General features: G+C 39.2%; 1 protein-coding gene across 1 annotated transcript in view; it reads right to left on the bottom strand.

Moving 5' to 3' along the window:
* LOC145989176 (uncharacterized) overlaps nucleotides 1–14,628 on the bottom strand; it is a 261,314-nt gene that overhangs the window by 126,795 nt on the left and 119,891 nt on the right. The window lies entirely within an intron of this gene.

Raw genomic sequence — 14,628 nt, 5'->3', positions numbered from 1 at the left:
TCTTTCCCAGGTTGGGTATAATAACGGCAATGGGCGTAGGGGTGCCCGAGAAAGAAGTGATGCTGGGAAAACGTATCACATGTGAATAGAGCGGCCCCTGTGGCGGAGTGGTCAGCACATCGCGCTACGACGCCAGGGGTCCCGGGTTCGATTCCCGGCTCGGCCATGGATGTTTGTGATTGTCTGTCCTGAAAAGTCTTGAAATTGAAATATGAATGAAATGATATGAGTGAATGAAGTGTGATGGGGGAAGCTTCCGCATAGGGGCTTTCCTTTTAAAAAAAAAAAAAAAAGTCGGTAACGCGTCTGACTACCATGCTAAAGATCCCGGGTTCGATCCCCGGCCGGTTCAAATCCGGGAACTTTTCTAAAGATGGAAGCGGCCCCGGCGCCCACCCAGCGTCGAATAACATTGGTACCTGGGGGAAACCCTGGGGGGTAAAGGCTGTCAGGGGCGTGATGCTGATCACATCACCCCCACTCACGACCGGATCAAGAAAGTGTGGGGCGTTACCCCCACACACCCTATAGTCGTAGACAATTTGCATGGCAATACTCATGGATTCAACTGTACATTTTACGGTTATGTCGTCATCAAATACGCTGGGCACTCGAAAGCTGCGGCGCCAGGGGGGCGCGATGGGGTACTTGCGCGCCTCCTATATTTCTTCCGCACTTCCTTCAGCAACCCCTATCCAAAATCTATATTCTACCAAAAATATTACCTCTTACATTGTCATATTATGTCATGTCGTTGTCATATTAAGGTCCGAATGTTAGGTATTGAAACTAGACTGACAACAGGCAAACATTGACTCTCAATCTCAATGATATTCCGCCTTTGTTTTGATGTACTGTCGGTAGTCTATAAAGCTCAACGGCCCTTGCATTTATTTCTTCAGATTTATTTCGTTTTGTGTTTCAAGTAGTCTGTTTGTGTTTTTCGGTAAATGTATATACATCAGTGTTAGTTGTTGTATGTTTTCCTTTGCACTGTTGATACGCGGTTTTGTTGTCCGTCTACTTGGTCTTCCTCTTTCTTGATGTCGATTTGGAACAAAAATATTAGTTGCTTTCAATATATCATCAGGTCGTTCTCGGGAAATTATTTAGCACGAGTCGTAGCGTGACGGTAGTTTCCATGTCAATTCGTTCTATTTGTTTTAGTAAACGTACCACGTCAGACTGTTCAAAGACTGTTAGGAAGAGGCCAGACAATGTTATAGTTAAAAACTCAATATTCTGACCAAATCAGTAATTTATTTTATTATAAAACATAAACTAAACGGAACGTTTCAAGCTTCTAACAAGGTTTTCTGCAGACTCTGCACCAAGTCCAAATGTAACAAGGTAGAAAAACAGGACGATATATATACAAAAACATTGTTCCCCTCCAGACTATTAGAAATTTCTTCTGGAACATTCTAGCAGGTTGCTTTCCCTTGTCAACTGTACTTTCACCTAAAAGGCTAACATATTTACTTCCATCTAGTATTTGGTAGGACTCTTTATCTCATGCTCTTTTTCCTTCATTCTTCTTCCTTCTTATCTCCTGTTTATCTCTTTCCTTTCCACTCCTTCTAAAACTTTCTTCCATTCTTTGTTTAACTTCAGTCCCCAATTTCAGTTCATTGTGTCTTCTTCAACTTTCCTCTCTATTTCCTTGACCTCCTTTCATTTTCTCACTAGTATTCTCTTCTCTCTTCCTATTTGCTCCAGTCCAGTCCAGAAAATATGAACGAAAGAATGTGAAAAAGAAGGCAAAATAAATAGCCTATGGAAACAGCTGGAAATGAATGGCTATGAGAAGGAGGATAGACTGGACATAAACAGAAGAAGAAAGAAAAGTAGCAGGGGAGAATTGGAAGTGAAAGAAAAGGAGGAAGAGAAATAAAGGAGAGGAAGTTTGGAATAAGGACTATGGGGAAGACCACAGAAAAGATATGCAAAGTGCTTAGGCAAGCGGGCATTAATACTTACAGGAAGAGAGGGAGAAGCATCTTAGAATAGCGAAGAATGCAAACAAGAAAAAGGAAAGCAGAGAAGAATAAGAGGAAGGGATTATCTACGAAGTGAAATGTAAAGAATGACAGAGTGCGTACATAGGAGAAACGAAAAGTAGTCTGAAAGCCAGGTTGGAACAACATAGGGATGATGTACGACTTAAGAGGGAGAGAAATGCGATATTTAAATACACGAGAGAAACAGGACATGGCATAGAGTGGGATGAGGCTAAGCAGATAGGAAGGGAGAAAAGAATACTAGTGAGAAAATGGAAGGAGGCCAAGGAAATAGAGAAGAAAGGTGAAGAAGTCACAATGAACTGGAATGGGGGATTGAAGTTAAACAAAGATTGTAGGAAGGTGTTAGAAAGAGTGGAAAGAACAAGAGAGAAAAAGGAAAGAAGAAGGAAGAATAATGAAGGAAAAACAGCGTGAGATAAAGACACCAACCAAATTCTAGACGGAAGTAAATATGTCTAGCCTTTTAGGTGAAAGTACAGTTGACAAGGGAAAGCAACCTGCTAGAATTTTCCAGAACAAATTTCTAATAGTCTGGAGGAGAGCAATGTTTCTGTATATACGTATATATATATATCGTCCTGTTTTTGTACTTTGTTACATTTGGACTTGGTGCAGAGTCTGAAGAAGACCTTGCTAGAAGCTTGAAACGTTACGTTTAGTTTATGTTTTATAATAAAATAAATTTCTGCTTTGGTAAGCATATTGGATTTTTAATATCATGGAAACATGGCTTAATGGTGTTATAATGTTATAGTTCTTTATTGGGGCCAGTGCAGACCAAGGAATTTTAACTAAGAAGTAGCTGCGTACTTAGCGTTCTGTCCTGACACCACAGCATCTGTGTAGACGGAAGGTAGGCTATATATTATGTAAAACGAACGCACATGAAGGTGGTAACAGAGCAACGGAACATTTTCAGAAAAGAAAAGCAGTCCTGATTAGCCTCTATGTGCACAAAGTGGATTTTGTAGGTATGAATGCCAATCTAAATTGTATATTTCACTCACGGTCATTTATTTTAATTTAATAAGAGTGTTGCAGATAAATGGTCACTTCAAACCGAAGAATATTTTTAGAGAGAGTAAACAACACTATTAGGGAGGAAATATACCTCGACCCCTCTCCGTGGAAAAGTGCTTTGCCTTGCTTACTTCTCCATGGAAGAAATCCCCCAGCCATTCATATTAGTTATTGGCCTCCCTTGAACAAGCTGTTCATTTAAAATTACCAAACTTCGTTGTTGTGGTAAAATCAAGCAAAAATTAAGCAAGTTAGTATTCTTCGGTTTAACTACCATATTTTCAAAGATGCTTGATATTGATATTTGATTTAGAGACTAAAACATACATGCATATTTCATGTTGTCTCTATATTTCAACGTCGGACCCCCTAAATTTCATTCCGCACCCCCTTCAGCACCCCTAGATGATTAATCCTGGCGCAGCCACTGCCACTCGATGACAAAACTTATCATATCTTTGTTAATGTTTGGGCGATGTTGATGTAAACTGAGTCCGTATGTTGTATTTTATATTTAGAAAGTGAACGACGATAATTTGTAAACGGTTTTGTATTTTGATTCTCTCGCATAATAATATCCATACATACTTTCACTTAATATTTATTTAAGTGAAAGAAGAGATTTTCTTATTAACACAGCATTTCCACGTGTGTAGGAAACGAATTGATGGATTGTAAATGGTTTGGTCCAATAGGAAAAGTTTAATCACCACAAGAGAAGATATCAGCTTATGATATTGGATAATGTACTAAATAGCAATCCTTGTTCCAACTATGTTCCAAATAACTCCCAACATAGAGAAACACTGTGTTTCTTAACAAATGTTCTTATTTTTCATTACTTGTAAATATTACAGGTCCAAAAGAATTTGCCTTTTCACTAATCAATTATAATCTAAATATTCAAACTTTAGTTCTCACAGTGTCAAGTCAGGTATGAAAACCTTAGTTCAGCTTAACGTTTGTAAAGAAATAAAACAAAAATGATAAAATTTGCCTCATGTGCTTATGAAGTGCACTGCTTAATTTCGATACTGCAATAAATGGCGATAGCGTTATCCACTAGGCTGTTTGGACGATCACAGAACTAATAAGCACGGCGTCAACGTGAGGAAACATGAATAAAGAATGATATGCTTTTAACGTAGAGTAAAATTGACTCAATTACGCCCACACAAAATAGCCCATGCCCTGTACATCACATTGTGGCATAAAATACGCGAATCTTAGGGGTTGCATTCACACACTTCCGATCTTGGCCATATTGGGTGATGTTACTAGTACCACGCTCCGACTGTTTACATCCAACATGGTTTTCACAGGTGTACTTTAGCTCGAGAAGCTCTGGATTCGATATATGCGGGGACATTTCCAAAACAATTCCCACCATGAGATCGCCAACCTCGAAAATTAAACCCTGGTTTCCTACATATCAGACAGCCGTTGTATTTAATTTATTGTAGGCAGGGAACGGATTTATGTGTAGTAATAACGTGCAAAATATGTAAGAATATATTAAGTTATTTTCACCAAAATATGGGAGTTAATTATGTAGTGAAAAATGTGAAAATTCATTTTTTAAAAAAAATATAAGCCACTACACGAGCTATATAAAATACAGTCTTCGCATTGTAACTGTTATTGTGCTCGTGAAGAGAAACCAGAAGCAAATCCCGTACGCGTGCCACAAAATTGTTGCTTCTGGCGCTGGGGCTAGCAATGGGCTACTGTACTCTTACAACGTTGAAAAATATGTTACAAGCAAGATCCGATGATTGAGCCTTCATTCTTAATTGGTGACAACAGTTGTAAATAAACAGGAATTTCAATAGTTTTGCAATAGCAGAAGCAAACAGCTAAGAGGTACTACTCATTAAAAAAAATAGAAAGAAAGGGGGAAAATATTTTTATTTGTAAACTTTCGTTTCTTTAACGTCGCTTCGGACTTTGTAAGTTACTCGCAACAAATTCTTAAGGGGTTAGTCACAAGGGGACATGTAGTTATTGCGTGAATAAGGAGTATACTCAGAAATGTTCTGATATGTAGAAATAATATATAATAATAACTAAAATATGTAAAATATCAACCGAAAGCTAATATTTGTACGAATATAAATAAAATGAATATTTCGAGTCTACATGCCACGATGTGCAAAGATAATACAAAATATCAATAATTTCAGCTTCATACATAAATATGTATTTACGTTTAAAGTAAGGCAGAGCCGACAATGATACAAGGGTAACCTATGTAACGGTATCGATCTATACCAGTAGTGTCTGTAAGTATCCTTTCAAATTTTCAACGATACCATTGTTTTTGAGTCTCTAGGGCGAAGGCTAAGAGCAACATTTGTTATTATCAAAAGTTTATTTATTTATTTCGTCTTTTTTTACATGGCGAAGTTAAGGCTGTGGAGCCTTTTCTTCCTCTTGACCATGTTTTTTTTTAAAAAATGAATATGAAATAATTAAAATATTGAAAAAGAAAAGAAAGAAAAATATATAAAAATTACAGAGAAATAAAAAATACAAAGAAAAGTTACATATAAGAAAGGTAATCTAACCTATAGATACGGGCACACACAGTAACACTCACGCATACATATTTTTGCCTTACACACGTACAAGCAAATACATAACACTACACTTACTTAAGCACAGACCAATATTGCACATACTTAAAACACAGTCCAAAACGGCATACTTTGACGATAATTCATCTTAACTATTATGTTAAATCATTTTAGTGCCTTACGTCCTTCTATCATTCTCTGCACCCGCCACATTATTAGGAAATCAAACATTTAATTTTCATTGTATAATATGTGTAACTTTAACAATTTTTTGACCGTCACAATTGAGGAAGAGACATGGATTTTAGGTGGCAACTTGTTCCAAAGGCCTGCTGAGGTAACAGTAAAAGAATTTGCATAAAAGTTGGATTTGTGGAGTGGAATGGAGAGCGATCTCGTGTTGCGGCTGTGAAAGTTGGAAAGATGTTGAAATCGGTTATAGAGATATTGCGGGTCTTTTATTTGGAGGATTTTGTACAGTAAAATTAACTTATGAAAATTACGTTTATCGCTTAATTTAAGCCACTCGACCTTCGCAAAGTACGATGTCAAATGCTCTGAATATTTTAGATCGAAAACGAAACGAATGCAGGCATTTTGAATTCGCTGCATTCTTTTAGCTTGTTTGTGATTGACATCCAAGAAAGCAATGTCGCCATAGGCAACAATGGGAAATACAAGAGACTGGACCAGTTTATTTTTTATGCGTTCAGGGAGGAAGTTTTTGAGCCGAGAGAGTGAATGCAATGCACCGAAACTCTTCTAAATACCGAGTTAACTTGCTCTGCCCAGGTGAGATGGTGGTTGAGTATCACACCCAGATTCTTAACAGTAGTGGACAAGGGCAGATGAATATGATTTACGTTGAGTCTAGGGAGACTAGATTTATCTATTTTGCTCAAAATTCTAGGGGAACCTACAAGAATACACTGGGTTTTAGTCGGGTTTAGTTGTAAGCCATGGTGTGCAGACCAAGTACTTATTTGTTTAAGGTCATTGTTCACAATATAATATAATATATAATATATAAAATATAAAAGTTCATTCAGCCATTCAGCCTTCCTTGTAACGGGTTGGAACTACAGCAAAAGAAGTTCCAAACATTCTGGACAGACATGAACTCCCCTGGGAAGCAAGATGAAAGTCATGATCAACGTGTGACCAGACTTCTCGAAGGCACGTAACCACCCAAGGAATATAGAGATTAGGTAAAGCCATCCGAAGATTGCCGATCTTGCACGAACGCGTGACGTCACCGGAGAAGCAGTGAGCTCGGCTGAAGCAGACGGCCCCTAGCATTTATATGGGAGATTCAGAGAGCGAAAGTATATTATTACTTTTAGGAGGGAGAAAATAATAATTGTCATCCTCCAAGATGGTATCGAGGCATCCTTTTAATGATTAGTAACATAATTGAAAACGCGCTACTTTTAAAAGGGGGCAAAGTACATGTAAAAAATGTATTTTGAAAATCCATATTCCTGAAACTTTCTGACCGATGCGCTACAAAGAAAGTTGCGTGTTCTCCTTGAGAATTTCGTCATTTTACAAATCGTAATATAATTTTAACAAAAACGTGGCATGCTAAAGAAGAATTAAAGAGTTTAAAAAAATAATTGATTAATAGACTTAGTTTATTTTACTTCGCTTAGCCTATCTGTCACATATGGCTAATCGCAAAGATGAGGATGCGTGATGATATGATGAAATTGAAGAAAGGAAAGTAGACCCATGCCCGAGCTGGGATTCGAACCTGGGGGCCCGTGGCATCTTAAAGCGTTGTGCTAACCACTTCCCCACGGAGGTCAGCAATACAAGGAAATAAACAGAAAATGACAATCATAAGGCATCTATGTTTTAACATGCGAGAAACATTTGCGAGGAGGTTATTGAAGTAACAAATAATTATTACAAGACGTTGTGATGAAAATTATTAATATATCTGAAATATCGAGAGTTGACCTGGCAGTCTCAAAATGTACTTTTAGGGTTACGCAAAACCTTTACTCAAAATTGATTGTGTAAATTTATAAGCTATTAAAATTTAAAACTTATTCCTCTTCGAAAAGAGAAACTGCCAAGTCAAATTAATATTTCGTAGAAATAAATATATTTGTCTTTCATGAAGCCAAGAGAGTATTTGGAGGGGACGCTGGCTTGGGAAGGCTGTAGCCCCGGATCTCGATCTGCAAAGGGGCTTCCAGTGGGAAAACATTCCTATGAATTAGTCCAGAAGAAGGGGCGAAATGATTTCTTTTAAATGGCTCAAGAATACAAAGATATAAGTGGATATTTGACAAGCTTAGTCTAAAACTTACAACTGAAGTCGTACGTGTGTGGGGGGGGGGAGGGGGTGGCTACGTGAGGTAACACAGTGGAATATGATTCACAATACTAAAATTAAAATAAATATGTGGGAACAATAGAAATCAAAATAAGTTGTAGCTAGTGACAGCGCAATAGTAAAGATGGAGGGGTAAATCATATTTTCCCGGGGCAATCATTTTTATTATTCCTTTACATACGACACAAAAATGCATATTTTGGCTAAAAGAGCATTCATTCATTTATTTATTTTGTCGTTTTACTGGGGGCAGATAACAAAGAGAGAGAGAAATTGTCGAACGAGAATAGGGGGGGCGTTCCTGCCCTCCCACCCCCTGTAGTGTGGTCATTGCCTATAGCTATGATGGAGAAGAATGCACCAATTACAACGCTATTAAATGAAACAGATACTTTTAAACTTTTAATCAAATTATTTTTGAACTATGATTTAAATTTAGAGAGAGCCCATACCTGTTTAATTTAATTTGGATGAGTTAACTTCTGAAGCCTGCCATTTCCGAGCCTTCTTCCAGTGTAACTGCACTGCCCTTTGAGCCGTAGCTGCTGCGTTCAGGTGGCGGAACGAGCAGAATACTAATTAAAACAAATATGTGACAAATATATATATAAAAAACAACGTGTTGAAGCTATTGACGGCGCCAAAGAAAAGACAGAAGAGAAACGTGGAGAGTGCAGTGATATTTTACGGGAAGCAGCAGGCACGTATCCAGGAATTCCTTTCGGGGCGGGGGCTGAACTCCATTTTTTAAAGGGGTATCACAATTGTATGTTTAAGGCCAGTGGTGGCAATTGGGTTCCAAAATGTAAGGGGGGTGGACAAGGAGACAAGCATTAAGAGGCCATAGTGTTATAGTGTGGAGGCAAAAGAATGGGGAGCAACTATCGCCACTGTTTAAGGCTGTCATTTTAATCAGAACGTGAAATCGTGACATTTTCTACCACTCAACTCCTCTGTTTCCATGCATTAATATTGTGTGCCGGAACCATCTCAGTATGTATGTTTGTCCATTTCTTCTCATCAGGCATCAAAACATCTATGTACCAGAAGTGTTTTTACGAAGGTGTTACACATGCACGGAATGCACAATCCACTCGACAACGCAAGAGTAGTTATGCACCCGCATTGAGTCCGATAAATCAATTGATTGGAAAAGATCGATCAAAGATCAATTGATGACCAAGCCGTGTGGGCAAGCAAGGGTGGTGGTTTTGGGTGATGACGTCATAAATGGGTGGGGTTTATTTTGTTAGGAGGGATTTGATTGGTGTGACGTCATTGAATGGGTTGTGATTAATTTGTGAGGAGTGTTTTGATTGGTTGTTGGGGGAGGAGGAAAAGTCGGTGGCTCTTGGGAATTGATAAGATGGTTTTCTGTTGTTAATGATGAGGTGACGGTTTTCTGGGAATGTTGATATGGGTTGAGGTTTCCTGTTGTTAATCAGGAGGTGACTACGGTTAGTTTTCTGGGAATGGTGATATGGGTTTCCGTTTCGGTTGGGGGGCGTAAATGACTGTTGAAGTTGATAAGCGTTGACAGTTGAGAAGATAAAGGAGTTGGAAAGGAAATGTGTTGGGATGTTGAAGCGATATGGAGAGATTGTGGAACACGTGTTGGGACATGTCGGGTGTTTCTTGGAATGGGCGTGTAGAAGTTCGTGGGAACGTTGATAAGGTATGACTGTGTGCAGGATACGTTAGTAGGCGGCGGAATGGAGAGCGGGCAAAAAGGAAAAAAAAGTTTCCGAGAGGCAGCATGTGAATAGAATAAAAAAAGTTGTGTTCTCGGAGGAGGTGGAGATTCATAGTATACCGGGAAAAGAGGAGGACCGACGAGGCACGTGGGCGTTGGATGCCTTGCGCGAGAGAATGCGCAGAGAAAATCAGGGAATTTGAGGAGGGGTAGGTAGGTATATAAGAAGTTTTTCCGTGTTTCACTTACACAGTTCGGCAGACTGTACGCTATCAGGTAGTAATCATCTGCGATTTTGCTGACACTTGTTCCTGGACACCCTTGCTGACACTTGTTCCTGGACGAGCTAGGTATAAAATCTGTATTCCGAGGTTAGTACTATGGGTTTCGTATCCTGGATGCTGTCATTTGTCGGTTGGATGATTGGAAAGTCATCCCCACCTGAACCGGTAACGGATGGTAGTCCGCTACCTACTTCTCAATGTTCACCAGAGCCGCCGATACGTCCAGGTGTGAGTACGGAAGAGAATACGGATGTGCCGAGCTGGATCAGTGAAGAAGAATTTCGTAAATCGTGGGAAGAAAGGAATGCGGCACATCATACATACGAGAAAGTAAAAAAAACAGCGTAAGCGAAACTGTATCGACGGTACTGGTGAACCTTTGAGAAAAAGGAAGCAGTCTGTGTTCAAGAATCTAACGTGCAATCCCTTATATGGATATACTTAACGTCCTCCAGGTGAGACGATGTGTCTGGCATATCCTGCTACGGTTTCTGGTCGAGGAAAAGTGAAGTCTGTTAAACCAGAGAAGGCTGTAAATAACGGTGCAAAATTATTAATTTTCGATGCTCCTGTGAGGTACAGGGACGCTCTATTGGTTACTTTTTATAATAAAGATTTACCATCGGAAACATATATGGAAATGGAAAGTGACGGTTTTCCGATCAACATTTTTTGCAAGAACCGTAGACATGGATTATGCGAGACACATTTCATTTACGAAAGAGCGCCGGTATATTGCCACCTACCATACGGTGTGTGCTCGAACCGTGTGGTAGATGAGATAGCTGCTCACGGGTACAATGCAGGACCTTTCGCCGTTTTGTCAGGAATTTCGTCATTTGACTGTATATGCCAAGAGAACGAATCGGAATTAAATTCGGAACATGTAAATATAGATTATCTACATGTTCCTCCAAAATGTGAGGTAAAAAAATATCTGATGATGGCGGATGAGAGACTGAATCGTGTTGTTTCAGGAATCGAATTGGTTCGATATGAGAATTTGGAAGAATTGTTAAATGACGAAATTCCGCGTCTCTATCGGGTAGGATGCCACAGCCTGTACATGATGGTAGATTACTGCGATGTTTCGACGTTGATGCAGATGTTTCGAAAACATTATCGAGAGTCTGTGTTAACGTTGAACGAAATTTTTAAGTGGTTCAAGAGCGGCATAGGTTTGGAAGACCCGACAGGCGTAGTGTTGGGGGTGAAAGGTCGTGTTCTGGACCCTGAGGAGCTATCAGAGTACAGTGTTAATCCCGTAAGAAGGAGTGACCTAAGCAGAAAATATGATTTTCTTTCTAGCATCTTCAAGGTTGAAGATCAATTCAGTCGAAGTTTGAGTCCTCCGACACGTAGATTTCCGACCATCATAGAGGAGACGGATACTTCCGAAGCCGAAGAAAACTAGAGTGGTCTAAGGTAAGAAGAAAAAATATTACCTGTATTCTGTACATGTTCTTTATTTAGGAGAACGAGGGCGTCAGAAATTTTCGTCGTCGTCATCCTCCACCAAATCCACCACAGATGGAGAAGAAGGCGGTGAATCCTCCTCCTCCTCCTCCTGCTGGGGGATTTGTGGAGGAGACGGAACAGGCACTACCAGGAGGCGCAGGGTCAGCAACGTCGTCGTGAGGAGCGGCTCCAGGGATAGGAACTCCTGCCCCAGCAGCTACGATGATTTCGTGCTGGAAAAGTTGCCGGGGCAGTTCGCCGATTAGACGAGCACCGGCATCAAGAGTTGCTTGGTGAACTCTGAAAAATAATAATAACAGCGATTAGAAAAATGAAATATTATGTATTGAGATGTTTCTTGAACGACGAAGTCTGAAAAAAATAGTCTGTTAAAAAATTATGAAATGGAAAAAAAATATGAAAATAAATACCTGTTCCAATGCTCGTCGATCTGCTCGGCAGTTCTTCTCCTATCCTTGAGCATCTCCGCACGGAATAGCTCGCCCTGCTTCAGGTCCGCGAGCGTTTCAGCAGCAGCGACTATTCTGGTGCTCTGCTGAGTAGCAAACTCGTGCTGACGCCTGCTAATTGCCTCCTGGTTTTCGAGGTGTCGCAGCATGGTGGCACGTATGTCTGCGACGGCCTGTTCCATTTCGGTTCTTGTGACATGTCTCAGATAATTTCTTATGAAATTCATCCATTGTTGCTGAAAATAAAGATATTTCGATGTAAATTGTATAATACTGACGTGTGCATAAATAACAGTTTTTCTTTTATTTTCAGATGGCATTGTTACCTTTTGATTTCGACCTTTTGTATGCTGACCTTAAGAACGAGAATCAGAAGGGAGAAAGAAGAAGCCTATGGAATATGAACCAGGCTAAGCATGCGGAGAAACATATTGCATGTTACGTCGACTTTTGCGAAGAAAACAACTTAGCGGAAGATCTGTTAAAATATCTGGAAGAAGTGTGCAAAGATATGGAAGTAAGAATCGACAATCTGATAAAAATGTTTTCATGTATAATCGGGAAAAAAGAAAAATCTGCGGTATTCGGGGATTTCGTCGAAAATATAAAACGTGGGCAGTATGTACCTTCCCATCTATCTCTTCGAGTGTGCTTTGAATTGATGGAGTTATTTAAAGGTGTCAGACAGCAGAAAGAAGAGGAGAAAATGGGGGACGAGGAGAAAGGAATGGAGAAGAGAATGGTGGAGCTTTTGAAAAAGAGAAAATTGAACAGCTAGAACTAACATTACTAATACACTAACACACTGTTCAATTTTCTGCGGTTGCATTCGAAGAGATAGATGGGAAGTTTATTGATTTGTTGCAATACAATTATTCACCTGTAGAGTTTCATTATGTGTAACAATTTCTGTGTATATATTTTGTAAACTGATGATCGGCACTATTGATTTGTTGCAACACCGATATTATATAATTACTCACCTGTAGAGTTTCATTACGTGTAAAAATTTCTGTGTATATATTTTGTAAACTGATGATCGACACCAATAAAGGTTGCGATGTATAAATATGAACTTATTATTTGACAAAATGAAATTAAAAGAAGGTACTTACATCGTCCCCGTTCTCCATTCTGATCCTTCGTTAACAATTTCCAAGTGTGAAATGATTGTAGAGAAACATATGCAGCTGCCGCAAACACAGATTCCAGTATCATATCGCCTTTCAAGATAGTAAGTTAAATGCTGAATCTGGCTAATTGGTATATCTGGTAAACTTTGATTGCAGTATCATATCAAATTGGTGTCAACACTTGCGAGATGAACTCACTGCTGGCTAATCGGCATATCCGGTAAATTTGGATCGCAGTATCATATCAAGTTGGTGTCAACAGTTGCGAGATATCTAATAGCTGCATGTGGTTGAATGCTTGGCAGACTCTGATAGAAAAATAATAAGGGTCTAATTAAATATACAGCTCTCTGACAGCCCCGGTCGAGAAGTGTTGAGATAAACAGTTGTAATATAAAGTTCCTTCTTTCTGTTTCCCAATGTAATGTTATGAACCGATCGGCAGGAAAAGTCTACAAATATGGATGTTATTAACTGAGGCAGGTGTCTCACATAATAAAGATGTATTTTATAATATTGGTTATATATGTTTTATAATGGGTTATTGACTTGGTGTTATAAGTGCACTTTATGCACAGTAAGGGTAAACGGGATCGAACCTACAGTTTTAAAGTGGGATCCGAACTTCTATAAGCTTTCACAGGGAAATGCACAGTAATGCTAATTGGGATCGGACCTACAGTTTTAAAGTTTCTTCTTTCTGTTTCCGAATGTAATGTTATGAACCAGTGTTGTAATATCGGTAGGAAAAGTCTACAAATATGGATGTTATTAGTTGAGGCAGGTGTCTCCCATAATGAAGATGTATTTTATAATATCGAATATATATGTTTTATAATGGGGTTATTGATTTACTGTTATAAGTCCACTTTATGCACAGTAAGACTAATCGGGATAAGTTTTAAAGGGGATCCGAACTTCTATAAGCTTTCACAGAGAATATATATAAGTTTATAAGATGCATATATATAACTTGACCTTTGACCTTTGACCTTTGACCTTGACCTTTGACCTTTGAGCTTGACCATCGAATTTCTCGGCTCCTAATTGAGCTAGAAGGATGATTGATAGCTTGTTGGACTGGGAGTGAAGTCCTCTGTCCGGTGAACCAGGTTTCATTGTTCTGGGACCAGCGGTTTCCTACTTTCTTTATTTTCAATCGTAGACCCCCCCTTCCGACCACTCTACTGAAAGGTCTCGACGTGCAGATTACGAATTTGTCATCACTCAATTAGCTCAATTAGGACCCGAGCTATTTCCTTATCTACGTCCTTCTTCCTTTGTCGATAGATAAACATTTCACACGTTCCTTCGTTAAGAATTTATCTACATCCTGTTTCCTCTGTTTACAGATAAACAAGAAAACCGTTACATAGCGATATCAACGAGGAAAACATGTGGTGAAGACTGTTAATCATTTCCGGGATAATCACATACGGTCAGTAGAACCGTTAGGATCGGAGATAACTGTTGCGTCATGCTTGCGTATATAAAGAACGGCGTTCTCTCCACAAGACAGTCTTCGTGAAATAATTATTGTACGATCATGGACGTACAGTTATCCGCTAACGATCTGTTAGTGCTATATCGTGACGGATATTACACAACATCTGCACAATTACGGGA

This window comes from Lepisma saccharinum, chromosome 6 (assembly GCF_977018435.1).
Source record: "Lepisma saccharinum chromosome 6, izLepSacc3.1, whole genome shotgun sequence".
Lineage (NCBI taxonomy): Eukaryota > Metazoa > Arthropoda > Insecta > Zygentoma > Lepismatidae > Lepisma > Lepisma saccharinum.
Note: the sequence above shows the minus strand (reverse complement) of the source record. Positions and strands in the feature narration are given on the sequence as shown.